Source organism: Leucoraja erinacea, chromosome 9 (assembly GCF_028641065.1).
Source record: "Leucoraja erinacea ecotype New England chromosome 9, Leri_hhj_1, whole genome shotgun sequence".
NCBI lineage: Eukaryota > Metazoa > Chordata > Chondrichthyes > Rajiformes > Rajidae > Leucoraja > Leucoraja erinaceus.
In genome coordinates this window covers 44,171,894-44,195,606 of record NC_073385.1, presented here as the reverse complement: position 1 = coordinate 44,195,606, position 23,713 = coordinate 44,171,894, and positions in this window count along the sequence as shown.

Sequence of the window (23,713 nt, the reverse complement as noted above, 5' to 3'; positions counted from 1 at the left end):
ATAAATGTTCCAATCTGCATTCACAAAAGCCCTAGAATGGAAGGAATGAGCAATGAATTTAATTGACTCAAAGATATATCGCATAATTGATGCAAGCTTGTCAATGTGCACATCAATAGCTGCATTGTGATGAATTGGCAAGAGACGGTCAGAGTTTTAACGTGCAATTGTGAGAGCCTCCGCAAGGAGGGTTGTGAATACAACTCTTTTTTTCCCATGTGTTCACAAGTCGATAGTATTGAAGGAAGAGGAGAAGGTACATGAAGAGCAATAAAAGAATATCATTAGAGGTCATATGTAGAGCCCATGTGAAAGACTTGAATCCAATGGGGGGGATTTGAAAATGGGTAGATGAGTTGGTGTAGCAGTGAAAACAAAGCCCTGTGTTTAGTTTAGTTCAGCGATACAGCCTGGAAACAGGCCCTTCAGCCCACCGAGTCCACACAAACCAGCGAGTTCTTTCCTACACACTAGGGACAATTTACAGAAGCCATTTAACCTACAAACCTGCGGTCTTTGGAGGTTGGGGGGAAAAAACCGGAGCACCCAGAGAAAACCCACACGGTCACAGGGAGAATGTACAAACTCCGTACAGACAGCACCCGCACTCAGAATCGAACCGGTATCTCTGGCGCTGTAAGGAAGAAGCACTGAAGCTGCACCACTTGCAATGTGGAGCCTGTGCTCTGCAAGGTCTGAGCACAAGTGATCCAAAGTTTGGCAAACTCTGGAAACCTGCTAATATTCATGCAAGAGACTCCATATCAAGCCCAAAGTTACCAGGTAAGTCAACCTATTAGCTCCATTGGTCTATTACCAAGGGGACCATAATAATAAGTAGAGCCAGGATTTTGCCATAAATGCCTTTTTATGCCTTTTTTGATGATTTCACTAGGAATGCCCTTTTCACGATCGAGTGCCTAAATCCGCCTTTTTTTGCCATTTTGTTAAAAGATCGTGCTATTTTCTCTAGTTGTACCGTGATTACAATGACGTTATCTATGTTAACACGTTAATATTCATGTTATTGTTAACATAGTATAACATAGTATAACTTACAAGAAAACTTCCACCACTGGGACAAAACTGGGGGTGCCACCGTCGGTCGTTCATTCGTTCGTGCTGCTGCCCGTTGGTTAAATTTTCTCCAAGGTCTATTTAAGAAAGAACTGTAGATGTTGGAAAAAATCAAAGGTAGACAAAAAATACTGGAGAAACAGTGGGTGAGGCAGCATCTGCAGAGAGAAGGAACAGGCAACGTTTCAGGTCGAGACTTCTTCAGACTGATGTGGGGGGGGGGGGGCGGGAAAAAGAAAGGAAGAGGCGGAGACAGTAGGACTAGAAGGAGAGCTGGGATGGGGAGGGGAGGAGGGAGAAGACAAGGAAAATTAGAGAAGTCAATGTTGATACCACGGGTGCAGACTACCCAAGCAAAATACCCAAGCTTGTATCCTCACTACATTTACTGCTGGCTCCAGTAGCAAATCTGAGTTTGAGTGATCTGTGTAAGGCATTCATTGATGCTGGAATTCCACTGTGGAAATTGGAAAACAAATCTCTCAGAGGCGTTTTAGAGAAATACACAGAGGAACATATACCAAGCGAGTCATCATTATGGAAAAATTATGTTGACAACAACTTTAACATTGTTGTGCAGAAAATTAGAGATGAAGTTGCATGCAACAAAATATGGATCCCAATAGGCAAGACAACCGATGCTGTTGGGAGATATGTTGCCAATGTGGTCATCTGTACACTGGAGGAAGGTCAACCATCAAAGGAGTATTTGTTGACATCGAAAGTATTGGAGAAGTCAAACAGCTCAACTATTGCTCAGTTGTTTACATATTCACTTGCTGTACTTTGGCCAGAAGGTATAAAACACGAGAATGTACTTCTGTTTGTGACTTAAAGTTTTATTCCACAAAATGTGCATTTGACAAGCTTAGCTCAAGGACTTCATAGAATTGCCAAGCACAGAGACGTAGCTTTTTTCCAAATGTCGATCGCCCAGGCAATGTCAAGAAAATCTTCCTCAAAGTACCGTCACGTGTGCAGTTGTTCAAGGAAATAGCACCCGAGATTCCACTATCTCCTCAGTCTGTTTTGACTAGATAGGGTACATGGCTCTCTGCTGCACTCTGCTATGCTGTAAATTTTGAAAATATAAAATAAATCGTCAACTGTTTTGAAGAAGAAGAATGTGCTGCAGTCAGTTGCATCAGTGAAATCATGCAAAAAAAAAAAAGTCCCTCCACCACGATCTTGTGTTTATTGCTTCCAATTTTGCAAACTTCCCACAAGCTATCACTTCCCTTGAGAAACGTGGCGAAACATTGGTGAATAACTTGCAGGTTTTCAACAAAGTAGTTGACGATATTCATAAAGTTCTTGGCGCTGTAGGTAAAGACATGCAAGGAAAATGTGAGACAGTGATTTTAGCTAACAAAGATCTTGAAGAAATAGAAAACATAGCTAAAGTTCTCAAAGGTAGTTGTAATGCACAAGATATCAACATGAATATAGTCTGTAGCTTGTTTCGGGTATGCACCAGTGATCTCAGCTGGGGTAAAAAGAAGTTTTTCACAACTGAAGCATATTCTGTCTGACAGACGGCATAGTTTACCACAAGATAATTTGAAAAAAATGCTAGTAATTTTGTGCAACCAGGCAACTTTGGTCATTTAATGTATCCCTTTAAGGGCCTGTCCCACTTACGCAACTTTTTCGGCGACTGCCGACACCCGTAAGTTGCTATTGAGGGAGTGCAGCGTAGGTTTATAAGGTTAATTCCTGGGATGGCGGGACTGTCATATGCTGAGAGAATGGAGCGGCTGGGCTTGTACACTCTAGAGTTTAGAAGGATGAGAGGGCATCTCATTGAAACGTATAAGATTGTTAAGGGTTTGGACACGCTAGAGGCAGGAAACATGTTACCGATGTTGGGGGAGTCCAGAACCAGGGGCTACAGTTTAAGAATAAGGAGTAAGCCATTTAGAACAGAGATGAGGAAACACTTTTTCTCACATAGAAACATAGAAAATAGGTGCAGGAGGAGGCCATCCGGCCCTTCGAGCCAGCACCGCCATTCATTGTGATCATGGCTGATCATCCCCTATCAATAACCCGTGCCTGCCTTCTCCCCATATCCCTTGACACCACTAGCCCCTAGAGCTCTAACGCTCTCTTAAATCCATCCAGTGACTTGGCCTCCACTGCTCTCTGTGGCAGGGAATTCCATAAATTCACAACTCTCTGGGTGAAAAAGTTTTTTTCTCACCTCAATCTTAAATGACTTCCCCTTTATTCTAAGACTGTGGCCCCTGGTTCTGGACTCACCCAACATTGGGAACATTTTTCCTGCATCTAGCTTGTCCAGTCCTTTGATAATTTTATATGTTTCTATAAGATCTCCCTCATCCTTCTAAACTCCAGTGAATACAAGCCCAGTCTTTTCAATCTTTCCTCATATGACAGTCCCGCCATCCCAGGGATCAATCTCGTGAACCTACACTGCACTGCTTCAATCACAAGGATGTCCTTCCTCAAATTAGGAGACCAAAACTGTACACAATACTCCAGATGTGGTCTCACCAGAGCCCTATACAACTGCAGAAGAAACACAGACTCACAGAGAGTTGTGAGTCTGTGGAATTCTCTGCCTCAGAGGGCAATGGAGGCAGGTTCTCTGGATGCTTTCAAGAGAGAGCTAGATAGGGCTCTTAAAAATAGCGGAGTCAGGCGATATGGGGAGAAGGCAGGAATGGGGATACTGTTTGGAGATGATCACATTAAATGGCGGTGCTGGCTCGAAGGGCCCAATGGCCTACTCCTGCACCTATTGTCTATTGACTCTTTGGGTGACTGAGGAGACTACTCACGACCATACAGGCGACACCCGGGTGACCTCTATATGGTCATGAGTAGTCGCCCAAAGAGTAGTACCTCGTTCTGGTCGCTGCTGGATTTTCAACATGTTGAAAATTTTCGGCGACCAGCAACGACCTATGACGGGTGCCGACAGTCGCCGAAAAAGGTGCATAAGTGGAACAGGCCCTTTATATTATTATTATTATTTTTAACCATATTTTGGTGGTGGAAATAAATGCCTTTTTATGCCTTTTTTTGTCAAATTAATGCCTTTTCGTTCCTTTTTTGTAATTTTATTTTGCCTTTTTGCCTGCCTTTCACAGTTTTTTAGTGCCTAAACATCCTGGCTCTAATAAGCATTGGAATAGCTGCATTACTTTTATCCAGGTCTGAAAGGAGAAAGTGCTGAAAGATTCTTCTCAAAACTGGTGGTATTCTGGATGGCATGATTGGAGCAATGTGAATAATCTAAAGGTTGAAGCAGTGAAGCAGATTGTCAATGCCCAATGCTGCACAAATTACTAGGTTTTGACATGTCATTATTAAAAATTCTCTCCGTTTCAGGTGAATAACGCCAATGCACAGATATGAATGGGAAAATAATCATATCCGACAACGCTTTAAAGAACGCTATTACCAGTTGCTAATTGTATTTTTAGGTTTTCAGAGAATGTGCCCACTTTAACAGAAATATGAATACATCAGTTGACAACCACAATCTAAATTTCTGTAAGCAAATTGTGCTGAAAATCTGATGCATGTGGAGATTGGTGGCATTCAGTAAGAACATTTCAAATCAAGGTATGTGGACCAGTGCAACTTTCTGTTGTGAGTTTATTAAAATAGCAATCTCTAAAAGTTAATTTAAACTACAGAATTGATGTTTTAGAATATTACAGTGCTATAAATTAAACTTCAGTTACATCAGATAAAGAGGCTGTTTAATGCTAACTTCCCAGAGGATGAAAGAGGTCACTGAATGAGAAGTGACTGCTGAGTTTGTTTCACTAAAATTACTGACCAAAATTATGCAAACAATAGCCAATATTTCCCTATGCGACTGTCAAGATTTGGACTGAACATTGTGATTAGAGTGGCACAGTGACACTGCCAGTAGCGCTGCTGCCACAGCGCAGGCAACATGGGTTCAATCCTGACCTCGGGTGCTGCCGGTGTGAAGTTTGCATGACCTGCCAGGGACCACATAGGTTTCCTCTGGGTGCCCCAGTTTTCTTTAACATCCCCAAATGTACAGATCTGTTGACCACTATAAATTGCCCCCATTGTACCTTTTGCATCTTAATCCATGCCACAAATTAATGAATCCTGTACTAATTGCTGCTTAATCTCAGCAAGACTTGAGCCTGGTGCTGGACTCCAGCAGCAAAGCACAGTAGAGTGACTGATGCAATACCATCCATCACAGTAAAACTTGAATCGTGGATTTAGAAGCAGATGGGATCACAACCATTCCAATGGCTGAGTATTGGCAGTTCCAATCCAAGTTACTGCCAATAGCCATTGTGGCAACCTTTATAGATTTTATACATCCAATTTGTATTTTGAAAGTAGAGCCAAGGTCAATACATCCGGTGTGAATTGCAAGAAATCAGCATTGAGAATAAGAATGGAGGGACAGTAAAGAGCTACAGATTATATGCCTATATGTCACAAAGTGCTGGAGTAACTCATCGAGTCAGAACGCATCTCTGGAGTCCCATGTTCCTGAGTTACTCCAGCACTGTCTTTTTTTGTAAACCGTCATCTGCGATTCCTTATTGCTGTATTTTACAGATCCACTGTGAAATCTCAAGTGCCTATTATGGGGAATTTTGTGAGACCCTCTCTCACTTCTCCCCCTCTGTTTGATTCCTGCCGCTCTCCTGCTGCCTGACCTGCTGAGTTACTCCAGGACTTTGTATCTGTTCTTTTGTAAACCAGCATCTGCAGTTCCTTGTTTAACCATATAACCATATAACAATTACAGCACGGAAACAGGCCATCTCGGCCCTACAAGTCCGTGCCGAACAATTTTTTTTTCCCCTTAGTCCCACCTGCCTGCACTCATACCATAACCCTCCATTCCCTTCTCATCCATATGCCTATCCAATTTATTTTTAAATGATACCAATTAACCTGCCTCCACCACTTCCACTGGAAGCTCATTCCACACCGTTACCACTCTCTGAGTAAAGAAGTTCCCCCTCATATTACCCCTAAACTTCTGTCCCTTAATTGTTTCTAAATGTTTAAATGTGTTTTCAGAAAGGTGGATAGCGAGCGGACTGAGAATGAATCTGAAAAATAATTCAATGACCTGGAATTTAGCGCCAGTGGTGAGTTGCCTGCACTCTTCTGTTAACAAATGCAAACTTTTGTTGCCTTTTGTGCATTCATCAGTACCAACTTCCTGGAAAGGGCTTGCCTGCTGCCCAGTGGAATGTCTTTGTGACCCAATTATGATTTTGCAGCACGACATATCCACCATTCTGGCCTTAAAGAACAAATAATGCACTAAATGAATTTAAATATACCAAATATTGAAAGGCCTGGATATAGTGGATGTAGAGAAGATGCTTCCAGTCTAGGACCAGAGGTCACAGCTTCAGAATAAAATGGACATACCCTTAGCTAAACTGAACTAGAATGGCGATGAGGAGGAATTTCTTTAGCCAGGGGGTGGTGAATCTGTGGAGTTCATTGCCAAAGACGGCATTGGAGGCCATGTCATTGTGTATTTTTAAAACGGAGATTAGTAAGGGTGTCAAATGTTATGGTGTGAAGGCAGGAGAATGGGGTTGAGAGGGGAAAATAGATCAGCCATGCTCGAATGGCAGTACAGACTCAATGGGCAGAATGGCCTAATACTGCTCCTATGTCTGATGGAAATTATTTCAAAATTGACGTGCTTAAAACAAATATCTTTTCCATTTTAAAGATTATGATATTTTAGTTTTTAATTCACTTCCTGAATTTACTCTACCACCAAGGTGTGGCCACAATGCACTTCCCTTCTGAGAAGCACAGCCTGGTTTAAATTCTGCAATACAGCTTGTATTTATGCCATCCACTTGCAAAACATGACCCCATGTGATAAGGTGACGAATCCTATGGTGAGCACCACATAGATGCAGAAATCTTTAAAATAAGCAAACTGCACGAGGTTGGGCTCTGGCTCAAATGAGTGTAGGTTAATTTTAAATCATTATTCTCTCTCACCCCCCACCTCTCCTTCTCTCTTGCACTCTCTCTTATTCGCTCTCTTTCTTACTAGGTCTCTTTCACGCACTCGCTCTCTCACACTCCCTCGTGTAATCACACACGCACACACACTCTTACACACACTTTTGTGTGCAATCCTGTTTGATCTCCTCACTTTGTTCTCCGTAGTGCACTGATTTCTCAAAACCAAAAGGGAAGAACTCAAAACAATGAACTTTGTAAAGGAGAAAATCACAGATGCAACTTCTATTTATGTGTGGACTCGAGATTTCTGTCAGATTTCCCTTGTTTTAATATTGAGCACTGGTAGCCTTATCCTTAATATCCTTGCAATTCCAGGCCATTACAAAAACACTCAAATCATCAGAATTGGGCTTACTCTGATAACAATTTTAGTAAAAAACTGGAAAGCATTTTCAAATTCATAATGATGCCTTGCGATTTTATACGCCATAAGGATTTTTTACAGAATACTGAGATTAACAGAAATCACAAATACGGAGCTTATAGTTTCATTAAAGATTTCATTTTCATGGGAATCTCACGAATTGAAAAGATTAAGAAAAATGATTTTCGACTATAGATTACTGGGTCATGGGAGAGATTAGGTGAAATCCCCATGCCAATCTGTCTAAACGGTGTTTGCAATTTTTCCTGTGACCACTTTGGTTTCTTTCCACATCTCAAAGATATGCTGGTTGTTAGATTAACTGATCACTGTAAATTGCCTCTGGGGTAAGTGGATGGCAGCAAAAAATGCATGGGGGGGGTGGTGAGTGAAGTGGGTGGAACGGATAGTGGAAAATCGATGAGCATGTGAGGGAGGATAGGTTTGAGGGAAATAGGTTGGTGAATGGGGTTGATGGAAATGGTCTAAAAGTAAGCAAGGACTTGATGAGCCGAATGGCATCCTATATAATAAAATATATGAAATATGTTTGATCAACATTAAGTTATTTTCAGAAGTAACAGGGAGGGACAGCACAGTGGCACAGCTGGTAGAGCCGCTGCCTCACAGCACCAGAGACCCAGGTTCGCTATTTGTGTGGAGTTTGCACATTCTCCCTGTGACCATATGGGTTTCTCCCAGATGCTCTGGTTTTCTCCCACACCCCCAGGATGTGCAGGTTTGTAGGTTATTTGCCCTCTGCAAAATTGCCCCTAGTGTGGAGGAAGTAAATATGAAAGCGGGATAACATGGTTTGCACGGGTGATCGATGGCCGGCATGGACTCGGTGGGCCGTACTGTATTTCTCTAAACTATCTCTAAACTAAACCTAATGTTTTTAAAGGGGAACAGGCGGATGTACCATACTTAGATTTCCAGATTGTTTTTGAATGGTGCCACAGAAGAGACTTGTTGAAAATAGAAGCTTGTGATACAGCAAGTGACATAGTGATGTGGATGGAAGATCGTTTGTCCAACATGGGACAGACTGGGCTTAAATGGGCCATTTTCTGTTTGGTATGAAGTAATCGGTGAGATACCACAGGACGCATTGCAGATTTTTACAATTTATACAGATGCCCCAAATGAAGACACTGGGAGTTATATTTACTGATGACACAAAGACTTGTACAAAAATAAATTGAGGAGGACGTAAGAGGTTATAGAGGAGTGTAGATAATTCGTGAAGGGGGAAAGTTCTGTCACATGCAGGAAAATGAGAAGAAATGTGAAACTGCATTTTGTTAGGAAATTTTTTTTAATGATCTAAACGGCGATAATATGCAGGCTTCTGATATGCAGAGAAATCAAGTGCATCATTCACAAAAAAAGCTAATGAGAGGGAAAGAAAATAATTAGGAAAGGTAAGAGAATTATGCATATGTTTTTTTTATTGCAAGGATAATTGAAACAAATGTCGGGCGATTGTATTTCAATTATATAAGACAGAGGCGAGACTTGATCTGGTGAACAGTGCACAGTATCGGTCCTATTTCACGAAGGACATTAATGCATTGCAGTTACAATGTTTACTAGACTGAATGCAGCATTTGTTTTACTAGCTACATTTAAGATCTCAGGAAACAGAGTCTAAGGAAAATGTTTAAGGCAGTGGTAGATAGTTTCTGAATGAGCAAGAGATTGAAAGGTCATCGTAGATTGACTGGAATGCAGAAATTATGTTACAATCAGATCAGCCATGATGTTATGAAATAACAGAAAGGACTCGAAGGGTTAAGTGCCCCAATTGCTGTGATTTTCGTTATCCATTATATAATTTATCTTACTGCAAATATCCATGCATTTAATTTATATGCTGTAAACTAAGTTCCTCATGACAATTCATTTACAGGTCGTCCTCGATTTATGTAAGGATTATATCCTCGGAAAATGTTCTGTTAAACGACGTGTTGTAAATGGAGAATTCTGAGCAAAATGCACCATGGACTCTTCGGGGTCGAGCGTGGCACACTGTATTTTACTGAGGTAAATCAGGTCACGCACTTCTAAAGTGACTATGTTATTCAAGGAAATTGTCATAAATTGAATGTTTGTAAATCAATGTGGTAGCAAAAGCTAAATCACTTTATCTCTACATATTGCTTTAATAACTGTGCCAAAAAGAAAACAAATCCGTCAAATATTATTTGCCTTTATAGCAAGCAAATTTACAATCTAGTGCCAATTAATTTGAGCTTTCTGAGAGTTTGTCTTCAATTGACTGTGGTTTTGTTACCTAGAATGACCTTCTTAAATAGAGCTATTATCCTCTTGTGTATGGCATACTTTGTTAATCTGAGAAGGATTGGATTGAGGCTATTGTCTCTTCTTTCATCTTTGATTTAAACAAGCTTGGATTCATGCCAGCAGGACTCATAGCTCATCCATTGTTAATTTTTTCAGGACCAACTCACTTTCTACATTTGCATCTATTTTCCACATCCTTTTTAAAAAACAAAACATATCCCAATAATCTTGCTTCAGGCAGCATTTGTAAAATGCAAGAAAATATTCATATTCAATATTAAGTCAGCACTTCATTCAGACTCACAAGGACACAAAATGCCGGAGTAACTAAGAGGGTCAGGCAGCATCTCTGGAGAGCATGGATAGGTGACGTTTCAGGTGGAGACTCGACTTCATTCAGACCTGCTTTCATCCCACAGTGCTCTTCAATTTTTTTATTATTCTTTTACTTTCAAACAAAGTAAATGCTTCTGAGAAACCTTCTTTCTCTTTACGATTATGTTCTGACCTCTTGTTACACACCTTGTGGCCTACCTGTGCTGGCCTCTTTTTGTACACCTTGAAGGATGATTCTGAAACGATTTTGTCAGTATGACTATTTGGAGCCTATTTTATTGGGGGTTTGTGGATTATTGGAAAACATGTATTTTCTCTCTCTGTGCCCCCTCCCCCCCCTCTGTCCCTCTGTCCCCCCCACCCTCTGCCCCCCCCCTCTGTGTCCCCCCCCTCTGTGTCCCCCCCCCCCACCTCTGTGTCCCCCCCCTCTGTGCCACCCCCCCCCCCCTCTGTGCCCCCCCCTCCCCCCCCCTCTGTGTCCCCCCCCTCTGTGTGTCCCCCCCTCTGTGTGTGTCCCCCCCCCTCTGTGTCTCCCCCCTGTGTCTCCCCCCCCCCTGTGTCTCCCCCCTCTGTGTCTCCCCCCCCCTCTGTGTCACCCCCCTCTGTGTGTCCCCCCCCTCTGTGCCCTCCCCTCTGTCTCTGTGTCACCCCCCCCTCTGTGTCACCCCCCCCCTGTGTCACCCCCCCCTGTGTCACCCTCCTCCCCTCCGTGTCTCCCTCCCCTCCGTGTCTCTCACACTCTCTGCCTCTCACACTCTCTGCCCCTCACACCCGCCCCCAACATTTTTGCATGTCATGTCATGCACTGACTTGCTTGCCAAATGTCATTTCCTTCTCCTTCTTTACATCCTCTTTCAAAATCACATGTTTGCCTACGCCTTCTCAGTTGTTGCCTGTAACTTAGAAGCCATTTACAGCCGATCAAGAATTTTGGTGAGTTTATAAGCTGCTATATGAATGCCAACTTATAGTTGATGTGAGTGAGCTCACATGGGTATACATGGGTATGCTTGAAGTTTTCAAAAAACTATTATTGAGTTGCTTTGTGATGTCACATAGTCATGTCACTTTGTCACTGTGACACCCTGCCTCAAGTATAACTATTTATTTAACCCAGTTGTAAATTGCCTCATGGGTGTTAGCAGTATATTAATTAACTCTTTGAGTGGTCTTTGTTGGAGCTTCTGTTTTAGTTGATCTCGCTATAGCATTTCACTTTCTGCCGTTCAATTATTGGCAAGGAAGTGACATCAAAATTAAAGGAACCCTGTGGGTGTTCTGAGCTTGGAATCTTTTGACCTTTTATCCAGTCAAAGGTAAATTCTTGCACCTTACTCTTCGATCTGTGCTAATATGGATATTTTACCATAAAAAGTATCAATGCTGATTTTATTATTCTATACCAATAATTTAAGGTTATATTGTACTCCTGTTACACTCAGTTGAATTGAATTGTATATAAAACCCTCCAGCACACCCGAAGAGGTGTGGGTGCAGATTAATAGCCGCATGCTTGATGGAGATAAAATCATTCAGCAAGCAGCACTGAATGGTTAGATATAATTGATCTGAACTGGAGAACAAACAAACTTCAAAATGGAGATAAGAGTGGGTCAAGAACCTGAAACATTTTCCACAAATTAAAAAAAAAAATTCCTTAAACGTGTGATTGTAGGAGATCAGCTAAGCATTTTTATTTTTATTTTATTGGGGTTTTAACTAAAAAATGCATATTTATGCGCGACTGCATTAATTACATTAAAAATAAATCATAATGCTTTTCAGTTTGTAAATTGAAATTTCAAATTGTTTTAAAAGTAGCACACAGGTTACATGTAGTGACTTGTGGGAAGTAGTACATTTATCTTGCTCTATGATGTCATGTGAGATCACAGAACTTGTCTATGCAAGTTTTCAAACCAATTTGCTTTGAATACAAAACATGGAAAAAGTAACTGATGGTAATTGAAAATGTATCAGAATTAATGCCTGCATGATTCCCTGTCAGAGTATACATCAATGTATCAGGAATAAATTTTAACTTCCACAAGGACAGATTTGTTGATGTACAATATGATGGCATACTGCTGAAAAATGAAATCATTTTACTCTATTGGGAGTGAATAATTGTAGGAGATAGGATCTATAAGAATAGTGTCTTCCATGACCTTTAAGAAGATAGCCTGCATTAAAAATAATAGCATTTGTATATGATGGCGCAGCAGTAGAGCTGCTGCCTCACAGCGCCACACCTCGGGTGCAGTCTGTGCAGATTTTGTCCGTTCTCCCTGTGCACACTCCAAAGACGTGTGGGATTGTAGGTTAATTGGCTTTGATAAAATTGCCCCTAGTGTGTAGAATAGAACTAGTGTACGGATGGATGATCGCTGGTTGGCCAAAGGGCTTGTACCCACACTGACGAAGGGCCAAATGGCCTACTCCTACACCTATTGTCTTAAAACTAAAACTAATTTGATATTCATGTCTGTATTTGAAGGCAAGTACATTTCCAGGGATTGAAGTATACTCTTCAAATAATTTTTGTTTTCCTCACTCCAGTATTACGATTACGGCCAGATCCAGTCTACCAACCTTCAGACCAACATGCCTAGCTGCGGGGAGCTTATGTGGTCCCTTTTCTGGCTCGTTGTGCTGTTCTTTATCGGCTGGCCAATCGGTATATTCTTTGGGGGCTTTTATGGGTTCTTCTCACCACTGACTACGTGTATTGGACTGGACCAGGTCACGGACGTCCTTCTACAAGGTGCAAACCTGGGCAAAGTCTGTGCCGAGAACATGATGGCAAGCAAACCTCTCTGCTAAATATAATGTCCCGCTGCTCTCGGAGCGAAAAAGAAATTGCACCTCGTCTGAGCCGCCCCCTTTTTCACCCAAATTACTACGGATCAGCCAATCTAAAATGCTGTCAAAAAACTCCCTTACGCCTCTGACCTCAACTGTGGCAGCAGATTTGTTTTTATTACCTTTTTAGACTTGAAGTGGAATAAAGCATGAATGAAAGTACTTGTAATTGATATTGCAATAAATGGCCAACCTCTCAAATGTGCCAAATGGTGGCTTGAATAGTTTTTGAAATCCTATTTTATATAAATAACCCATCCTATTTTTGCCATGAAATCTTGATCAAGGTTTCACGTGTTCTAGGTCCTAATATACTTCACCAATTGCACCCTAAAATGGTGACTAATCAACAAATAAAACTAAAGCTAATGATTTGATATTCCTGTCAGTATTTCCAGGGATTGAATGGATTTCCAGGGATTGAAATATACTCTTTAAATAATTTTTGTTTTCCCTCACTCCAGTACTAGGAATACAACCAGATCCAGTCTACCAACCTTCGGACCAACATGCCTAGCTGCGGGGACCTTATGTGGTCCCTTTTCTGGCTCATTGTGCTGTTCTTTATAGGCTGGCCAATCGGTATATTCTTTGGGGGCCTTTATGGGTTCTTGTCACCACTGACTACGTGTATTGGACTGGATCAGGTCACGGACGTCCTTCTACAAGGTGCAAACCTGGGCAAAGTCTGTGCCGAGAACATGATGGCAAGCAAACCTCTCTGCTAAATGTAATGTCCCGCTGCTCTCGGAGCGAAAAAGAAATTGCACCTCGTCTGTGAGCTGCCCCCTTCTCCACCCAGATTACTATGGATCAGCCAATGTAAAATGCAGTCACAGAACTCTCCCTTACGCTTCTGACCTCAACTGTGGCAGCAAATTTGTTTTTATTACTTTTTTGGCTTGAAGCAGAATAAAGCATAAATAAAAGTACTTGTAATTGATATTACAATAAATGGCCAACCTCTCAAATATACCAAATGGTGGCTTGGATACTTTTTAAAATCCTAAATTTCATAACTAACCTATCTTATTGTTTGTATAAAATCTTGATCAAGCTTCATGCGTTCTAGGTCTTAATATACAAAAGATTGAGCCTAAAATATAACAATTACAGCACGGAAACAAATCATCTCGGCCCTTCTAGTCCATGCCGAACACGTGTTCTCCCCTAGTCCCATACACCTGCGTTCAGACCATAACCCTCCATACCTTTCCCGTCCATATAACTATCCAATTTATTTTTAAATGATAAAAAACGAACCTGCCTCCACCACCTTCACTAGAAGCTCATTCCACACAGCCACCACTCTCTGAGTAAAGAAGTTCCCCCTCATGTTACCCCTAAACTTCTGTCCCTTAATTCTCAAGTCATGTCCCCTTGTTTGAATCTTCCCTACTCTCAGTGGGAAAAGCTTATCCACGTCAACTCTGTCTATCCCTCTCATCATTTTAAAGACCTCTATCAAGTTCCCCCTTAACATTCTGCGCTCCAAAGAATAAAGCCCTAACTTGTTCAACCTTTCTCTGTAACTTAGTTGCTGAAACCCAGGCAACATTCTAGTAAATCTCCTCTGTACTCTCTCTATTTTGTTGACATCCTTCCTATAATTAGGCGACCAAAATTGTACACCATACTCCAAAATTGGCCTCACCAATGCCTTTTACAATTTTAACATTACATCCCAACTTCTATACTCAATGCTCTGATTTATAAAGGCCAGCACACCAAAAGCTTTCTTTACCACCCTATGTACATGAGATTCCACTTTCAGGGAACTGTGCACAGTTGTTCCCAGATCCCTCTGTTCACCTGCATTCTTCAATTCCCTACCATTTACCATGTACGTCCTATGTTGATTTGTCCTGCCAAGATGTAGCACCTCACACTTATCAGCATTAAACTCCATCTGCCATCTTTCAGCCCACTCTTCCAACTGGCATAAATCTCTCTGTAGACTTTGAAAATCTACTTCATTATCCACAACCCCACCTATCTTAGTATCATCTGCATACTTACTAATCCAATTTACCGCGCCATTATCCAGATCATTGATGTACATGACAAACAACAGTGGACCCAACACAGATCCCTGTGGCACCCCACTAGTCACTGGCCTCCAACCTGACAAACAACCATCCACCATTACTCTCTGGCATCTCCCATTCAGCCACTGTTGAATCCATCTTGCTACTCCTCCATTAATCCCCAACCATTGAACCTTCTTAACCAACCTTCCATGAGGAACCTTGTCAAAGGCCTTACTGAAGTCCATGTATACAACATCCACTGCTTTACCCTCATCAATTTCCCGAGTAACCTCTTCAAAAAATTCAAGAAGAATAGTCAAACATGACCTTCCAGGCACAAATCCATGTTGACTGTTCCTAATCAGACCCTGTTTATCCAGATGCTTATATATATTATCTCTAAGTATCCTGTCCATTAATTTGCCCACCACTGACGTCAAACTAACAGGTCTATAATTGCTAGATTTACTCTTAGACCCCTTTTTAAACAATGGAATAACATGCGCAGTATGCCAATCCTCCGGCACTATTCCCGTTTCTAATGACATTTGAAATATTTCTGTCATAGCCCCTGCTATTTCTACACTAACTTCCCTCAATGTTCTAGGGAATATCCTGTCTGGACCTGGAGACTTATCCACTTTTATATTTCTCAAAAGTGTCAGTACTTCCTCTTCTTTGATCCTCATAGTTTCCATAGCTACTCTACTTGTTTCCCTTACCTCGCATAATTCAATATCCTTCTCCTTGGTGAATACCAAAGAAAAGAAATTGTTCAATATCTCGCCCATCTCTTTTGGCTCTGCAGATAGCTGTCCACTCTGACTCTCTAATGGACCAACTTTATCCCTCGTTATCCTTTTGCTATTAATATAGCTGTAGAAACCCTTTGGATTTACTTTCACCTTACTTGCCAAAGCAACCTCATATCTTCTTTTAGCTTTTCTAATTTCTTTCTCGAGATTCTTTTTACATTCTTTATACTGCTCAAGCACCTCCTTTACTCCATGCTGCCTATAATTATTGTAGATCTCTCTCTTTTTCCGAACCAAGTGTCCAATTTCCCTTGAAAACCATGGCTCTTTCTAATTTTTACTATTTCCTTTCAACCGAACAGGGACATAAAGATTCTGTACTCTTAAAATTTCACCTTTAAATGTCCTCCATTTCTCTTCCACATCTTTCCTATAAAATGGTGACTAATCAGCAAATAAACCAAGTAATCTCACCCAAGGCAGATCATGAATTAAATGGTTGCTTTACCTTTTGCAATGCGGTGCTGCCAAATATACTGCAATGAGCATGTTTCCCAAATAAGGTGTGGTTTCAAATGCTAAGAGCATATGTGTTTTTCCGACAGTTTATGCTTGATGCATTTATTAAATTAGGCAATGCAGTCACATTTTACTTTGGGCAGGGGATTCAAGGCCAGTCATACATAGACACAAAGTGCTGGAGTAACTCAGCAGATCGGGTAGCATCTCTGGAGAAAAAGAATAGGTGATGTTTTGGGTTGAGACCCTTTATCAGACTCAAGGCCAGTCGCAGCCTGATACCAATCGCCTTCTATCTGCTTCCTTATGGATTCTACATGAAGTAAATTCAAACCCTCTCAGCACCGTTCTTATGGATTATAAATCTTCAAAAGCAAACCACACAAAGGTTTACTGAAATTGCACTTTCATTTTGAGCCCATAGAAGATTTGCTGGCACAGAAGTAGGAACTAATGGCACAGAACGAATGATGTACACCAAGAATGTTCATACCCTTCAAACAGTTTGTTCGATCGTACCCTGCAGAGTCTGCAGTCAAGAGATGCTTAATTATGCTGCATTTGTGTTCCGATTTTTGAGATTGAAAAATAATTCAAACGTATGTGGTAGTCATGACATCCAAGTTGAAGCGCACCATTTCTGGAAGTTGCAACCAGTTCAAGGCAAGAGTCACATTTGCATTGAAAATGTGATGTTGCACCAATATACATGGAATTATATCATTGCCCACCCTTCTGATGCAGCCTGTCATTGGGCACTGAGCAGCATTCAACCGACAACTGGAAATACCCTTCAGGGAAGTTCCCATACTTACTTCCTCTCCTTCATAGATTCTCCACATGTACAATACAATAATACAATACCATTTATTTGTCATTTGAACCTCACACGCGGCCATTTAAAGCCACGCCGGGCGATGTAAGGCCCTGCTCCGGGTCTTGATGTTGGAGCCCCCGGCGTGCGCTAGCAAGTCCGCGGCAATTTAAAAACGCACCGGGCGATGTAAGGCCCCGCTCCAGGTCACTCTCAACCCCGTAATTCGAGCGGGAGAAGTCGCCGCTGCCAGTGCCCTGCAAAGCGGTCTCCCACCGGGGACCCGCGGGCTCCCGGTGTCACCATCCACCGGAGTCGGGTCGCAGCCGCGCGCCACCGCAGCTCTCCCCATGTAAACCCCATTCCTATCTCTAATTGTCTCCCCTGCCTTCCAATCCCACCCTTATTCTAGCCCCAACCCTGTTCCAGATTCCACGACTCTTGTCCAGACTTAAAGGCCCTACTTGCCCTTGCCCAAAGGTCCCATTCTCAATCTCGCTTCAATCCTCAAGATGGAGGCTGTCTTTATTCCAGACCGCTAGTTACTGCCTCTCCCCTAATTTAACCCCTCACACCTACTCCAATCCTAGATTTTCTGGATGTGCACCTTAGAATAGCACAGCCTACTTTCCTCAGCTGTTTTGTACTTAAACAATGAATTGCAAGCTGAAGTACCAATGGTGTGTATTGAGCTGAAGTTAATTTGAACTGTCAAACAGCTCACAGGAGAATGGAATGCTCCACTGCACCGGAGAAAGGTTTAATGTAGATGCTACCTATGTTTAAAAAGAGAATCAAAAAACTAGATTATAGATAAGTTTGAAAAAATACAGTAAAGTTGCAATAAATGACTCTTGATACAGATAGGATTAATAACCAAGTTTTAATATGAATTTTGGAAGATGAGATCCTATCTCTTGTACCTTATCGTAACGTATTGAAAACTGTACTAGGCTATCAGAAGTATTGGTAGTATTGTGCATCTTGATTTTCAAGAAGAATTTAACAAGATGTCTCATAAATGGGTGCCCCATGCACAGTCCTATGGAATTGATGAACAGATTTTAAGTTCGACAAAATACTGGTTTTATAGTTATAGTGTTAAGTCCTCCTAGAGTTCCTGAGAAAAAGTCTTGCAAGGATCCGTATGATCCCTGTATGATCTGGGAAATTTGGCATCAATCCCTAATCTAATTCATCCAGCAAAGGGTTTTGACTGACTTGTGATTCCTCCAAGCAGTAGCAGAAAGGAGTGTTAAGAAGGGGCTGTGACATTGGTCAGTTAACTATTCCCACACCCTAATGGTAGTATTCCGATTTCCTTTCTCCACCATCCTTCCAGAGTAGGAATATTTTCTGCATAAACCATCATCCTGACATCTACACCATCAATGGAAAGCAAAGGAAGAGCATCTTTTATCTCTGTGATTTAAAGGTGCCAGACATATAGTGAATTCCCATAAAAGGGAGCAGTGATGTTGGTAGAAAGGAAGAAAATTAGTCAATTGGCACATGGCAAATCCATTGGGGATGGAGATACAAAAATAAGTAATTACTTTAAAACTGTCTCATCCTATTGTGCCTTCAACTCACTGCAGATGTTTCCCTGCAGGTAGAATGGTTGGGATAGCAACCACAAACTGCCTTTACAGACGGCAATACTGCTTTAAATCAAATAATCCAGCAGCTCCTAATGCCTCGAGGCATGAAATTGAAAGAGTCTGATCAGCTCAAGGAGCACAAGGGGAAGTTCCAGAATCCTGGATTCCACCGGAGCTGAATATTCCTTGCAAACTTTAAATCTTTTTTTTAAACTCGGAGACCACTAAGGTAGATCATTTAGTGAAGAATACATCAACAATGCACAATAATGAGATCATTAAACATGGTGCCTTTAAATTTGAGCAAATTTCTGAGGCAATAGGTTACTCCAGCCTAGATTTCCAGTCCAAGAACATAGACACAACACAAACACAACAGTACACCACAGGAACAGGCACTTCAGCCCACAATGTTTGCACTGAAAATGATGCCAGGTTAAACCGATCTTATCTGCCTGTACATGATCCATATCCCTCTATTCCGTACACTTCCATGTGCCTTATCTAAAAGCCATTGTTCTCGGCTAAATAGAAAATCATTAATTTGGAAGCATGACAATGTGTACCTGATGCAGGGTTATATGTTGTTCTGCCAACTCAACTCTTGTTTCTAACTCGAGTGTGAAGCCCAGGTTAACTTTGCATTTCCATTTCCAACACCTAACCAGCTGTTCCAACTGCACCTCCCAAATGTGTGTTCCAGAATTCACTTTCCACACCCAAAGGGAGAAAGACCCATTCCCAGGCCTGCAAATCCAGTCCTGTCTTGTTCTGACCCTGTATTTGATCTTGGAGAAACACTAACTCCAAGGGTTCTCTGCAGTATAAAAACCAATATGCTGGCAGAGTTTAGAAAGCCAGGTGATATAGAGTTCTTTCAGGTTAATCCCTTTCCATCAGTTTAATGGAAAACCGCTGACTTGAAATATTGATATTGTTCTTCGTTCTCCAAGGATGCTGCTTGATTATCTGAATCTTTCTTGAGATTTTTATTTTTATTTCAGCTTTTCAGCAGGTGCAGTATTTTATCTTTCCCCTCATGCTAAGACTCTGAAACACATTAGGAATGGAGATAAGCAAAATAGATGACAAAAAGCTTCAGGGGTGGCAAACAGTCAAGACTGGATGCTAGGCATTCCTGTTAGATTGTTATGGTTTGAACATTTTATTCCTGTCAATGTTTACAAGCTCCAAATAGCTGCAGCAATCCTTTTAATTGTATCCATCTTTTTCACTCCAGCATTTGGAATTGACTCAGATCCAGTTCATCAACTCTTCCCAACTACAAATCAACATGGCTGATGGAAAAGATCTTCTTAGGTCCTTACTATGGCTCATTGTGCTGATATTTGGGGCCTGGCCACTTAGTATTTTTTTAGGTGGGTTCTATGGTTATTTCATTCCTCTGACTGTCTGCTTAGGACTTCAAGAACTTGCTGATATACTTCTCAAAGGTGCAAACTTGGGCAAAGAATGTGCAAAAAATATATTAGAAAGTAAACCTCCCTGTTAACCCGACCACTCCTACTGGCCGTCACAAAGTCTTAATCGCAACTGAAGAAAGATAGACTTAATCATAAACTTTATTGTGAATGCATAAATATTAAAATGTGTTGTCAAAATGTAGCCTTTTGTGTCGTGGGATTCCTTTTTTGTATCATTGAAATTGAAAACCTTATTCAACAGGGACTAATTAATTGACAACTTGCAAATTGTGGTCCCCTTTGGAGGTTTCTTCCAAACATTTATTTTATTTTAAACATGTATATTCATATAATACAGATGCAACACAAATAGCATAATCCAACAACATTCTCTGACATTTCCACCACATTCAACATGATCCCACCACCAGTCACATCTTCCCATCCCCACCACTCTCCGCCTTCCAAAGAGACCGCTCCCTCTACAATTCCTTGGTTCACTCACCCTTTCCCATCCAAATCACCCCCTCCCCAGGTACTTTCTCCTGCAACTGCAAGAGATGTAACACCTGTCCCTATATCACATTCATCCAGGGACCCCAGCAGTCCTTCCTAGTGAGACAGAGGTTCACGAGCACCTCCTCTAACCTCATCTACTGCATTCAATGCTTGCCCTGCCCCCACCTCTCTTCCAGCATTCTCCCCTTTACTGCAATCAGTCTGAAGAAGGGTCGCAACACAAAACGTCACCAGAGATGCTGCCTGGTCTATGGAGCTGCTTACTCCAGCAACTTTTTGGTCTGCAGTTCCTTGCATCGGAAGGAAGCATGATCAAATGAGATGTGATGCCAAGCAACATGAGGGTAGGTTCACAGTGAAAGAGGTATGTTATAAGGTGGGCAAAGAGGTAGAGAAGTCAGAGGGTTAGGGAGAATTTAGTGCCTCGTTGAATGATTACTTGCCTGCTAATAATGGAGCAGGGGAAAAGAAGAAATCAGAATTTGAAGGCACAGGCTGTGTTTTGGGACTGAAGGTAATAATGTAGAAATGTTACAAAATGTTGAGATTTAAAAAATCAAGTCTTTAATTTATCCCATCAGATAAAGCATAAAAATAAGTTTAATTTGACACCTAATTCACTTTCATATCTTCAGTATTAAAAACGTTATGGCCATTTTCATACTCGGAAATTGGCATCTTGTTCCCTATTGCTTTTTCATTGACAACACAAAAGCTGTGATCGAGAACATTTAAAGGCCGATAACTTTCTTAAAATTTAAGAGAACTGAAAGAAATTTTCAGTTATTATTGATTGAAGCATTCTGAAACAAATATGAAACAATCGTACTTAGATGACTTGAAATTAAAGCATATAATTAGTGAGTTACCTAATTGCAGCTAATTACAAAATTCAATTACTAGATCTAAACATCTATCCATTTCTTAAGAATAGATTAACATTTTTTAATAGCCTAAGTGTCCAAATAACATTCACACAAGAATTCAGAATATAACATCATTTTTAAATCTCATTGTCATGGGTTTATAGGCCAAATGGAAGGAATTTGATGTTTAATACCTGTAAATTAATGGCCATTTAAATCAGCTTGCGAGTGGGATTTTCTGGAACGGGACCATTTAGAACGTTCAGATGCGGTGAATTTAAACCCCCATATCTGCAGCTAAAATACTGCCGGTTCTTCGGGGGGGGGAATCACCGTTTCGCAACTTAAAATGTCAATTAAATACATCTTAAGAAACACTTTTATACATAACAATAAACTACTTTTTTTTACCTGGTCCTCCATAAAATCCGACCCAGTTGTCGGCATTGACGGCTTCAGAAGCTGCTTTTAAAATCATTCCAGCGATTAACTTGTCGGGCGAATTTTTTTTAAAAACACACAGAACGGCCGTAGGAACGATTCTTTAGCAAAATCTTGCACTCCAACAAAATATAATTCAGGACCAGGTCGGGAAAAAAACCCGTTTTAACCCCGCCCCCCCCCTCAAACGCGCCAAAATCGTGCACACGGCCAGTGGCAGAATTACAGGGCTGATGAAGGTAAGTTTTGTAACATACCTAGATAATGCCAAGGGGTGGGAAGCAATCCGTGGAGGGATCTGAAAACAAAGATGAACATTTAAAAATGAGGTGTTGCTTCACGTGACGCCGCAGTACAGGGCAGGAGGCAGCAGGTTATTTGGTGAATTGGACTGTGTGTAAATTGGGACACAGGTTTTGGCTTCTTCATATTGCGTATGGCGTGCACAGCCTAAAGTTGTAGGACAAGTTGTTCTATTTGATTGTGCACACCGAGTTGATTGTATTTGTCGAAACAGGGCGGACCACATGAAGGTTGCAATCTTCCACCCCAGGTTTTGGCTGACCTGACGGATAGTAACAATAGAGTCTGACCTGCAATGTTCAGAAATAATCACCAAAGGATAACAGACTTTATGGGGTCTTCAGCAGTATATGAATTGAGACAAGTTTGGAGTCTGTGATGTCAAGGAGATGGAAATAGCGATGGGGCGGATATATGTTTAGTTTTGTTTTGAGGTACAGCATGAAAACAGGTCCTTCGGCCTGCTGAGTCCATGCCAACCATTGATCATCCATTCACACTAGTCATTCCACTACACACTAGAGACAATTTACATAAGCCATTTAATTCACAAACCCGCATGTCTTTGGGATTTGGGAGGTGACTGGAACATCCGGAGGAAACCCACATATTCACTGGGGGATGTGCAAACTCCATCCAGACCACACGCAAGGTCAGGATCGAACCTGGGTCTCTGGTGCTGGGAGGCAGTAGCTCTACTGCTGCGCCACTGTGCTGCCCTTCAAAGCTCACCCTGGGGTGAACTGCAAAACCAAGAATGAAAATTATGAAATGAAATAAGTTGTTTTTCCCCCACTTGTGACAAAGGATTTTGAACATGAAATGTCAACTGTTTTTCTCTCCACAGATGCTGCCTGACCTGCCATTTTCCCCAGCATCTGATCTCCAGCATTTTCTGGTCTTGTGTGAAACATCTGGGTTTAGTCTGTTTAAAATTGTCCCTAGTGGGTGTAGGATGGTGTTAACATGCAGGGATCGCTGGTCGATGCAGACCCAGTGTGCCGAAGGGCCTGTTTCTGCGCTGTATCTCTAAATTAAACTAAATAAACTGAACTAAAAAGCTAAGGGGAACTGTGGAATGGCTTGGGCTGAGGGGTCAAGTTTGTGACTGGGAGTGAAGAGGATGGTTGCTTTTCCTCCAGTATTTCAGACAAAATTTCTGCTCATCCACTGCTGGACGTTGAACTATTTAACGACAGCGAAGGGATCAAGGGAACGGAAGTGGTGAGAAGGCAAAGCTGGATGACATCAAAGTTTATCTGAGAACCTGATTGGAGATGTTTACGTGAGAAATTCCCGAGGCGATGGCGTGAGTTTGGGAAGTCACAGGGGAGTCAAGGTCAAGCTGGAGGCAGGGTGATTATTTGCCAAGATGGAGTGGTCAAGCTTTGATCTTTTATCAAGAGGAGGACAATGGGACCTGATGTGACAGAGAAAGAACTAAAATATATGGCAG